We start from the raw sequence: 926 nt of genomic DNA, 5'->3' as shown, positions 1-926 counted from the left end.
AAAGCACAATCCTTACATTTGCAAACAGATCAAAGCCAAAGGAGAAAGAAGAGGCACAGAGGGAGAAACGGTGACGGAACGACCGCCATCCATCCACGTCACTCAACCCCTTAAGAGAAAATAAGAAGCATAACGCAACTTATGGCGCCTTTCTTGCTGTCAGGCGGATGAGTCGAAGAAGGTGCAGCCTCGCAGGGGAGCAGTCTCGTGGGAACTCAAGGAAATGTCAAACTGCCAAAATGTCAATTGGTCAAAAAGCAAATGAATCATGAAATATGGTACTTGAAAGGAAGCTCCGTGCCAATAGTACTATAACAGTATTCTGATTACAAACATTTTTAAAAATAGGACAATGTACGTCTTCATGTGAATCATATTCATAATTATTTCTCTCTAAGAGCAATGATATTCCAACGGAGCTGAGAAATACTTCATATATTACCTCTGTCGATCCTAAGCTATTGTCACTATTTAAACAAATAAATCTTGAATCTGCGGTGGCATAGATTCGAATACTCATCACTTAAAGGCGAAATAGAAGATAAAGAGAAAACACGCGAGAACATCAAATAGTTTGATTTCCTGATGAATGCTCCGATCGTTCCCTTTGCTTTTAATAAATTCACTACGCTGTGAGTTGTCGACAAAAAAAAGGCTTATTAGGCGGTTTCGGACGCTTCCTCGACCGTTTCTAACACCGACTTCCCTGGGGCGTTCGTAGCATGTAACGCTAGCTTACCATTTAATATGCTACTTAATGTGCGATTAAACAGCTTTTTCCTTTTCCTTTTTCATACCTGTTGACACATTCATTTTAAAGCTAAAAGACGATAGTAAGCATTTCCATGTACAAAGATCCAATTTGTAATTGTGTTGAAGTGTACGTCAGTGTAACTATGCGCATTTTACTATTAACACACATACAT

The sequence above is a fragment of the Penaeus monodon genome, chromosome 25 (assembly GCF_015228065.2).
Source record: "Penaeus monodon isolate SGIC_2016 chromosome 25, NSTDA_Pmon_1, whole genome shotgun sequence".
NCBI lineage: Eukaryota > Metazoa > Arthropoda > Malacostraca > Decapoda > Penaeidae > Penaeus > Penaeus monodon.
The sequence above is the reverse complement of the archived record's forward strand: the minus strand, read 5'-3'. Positions refer to the sequence as shown.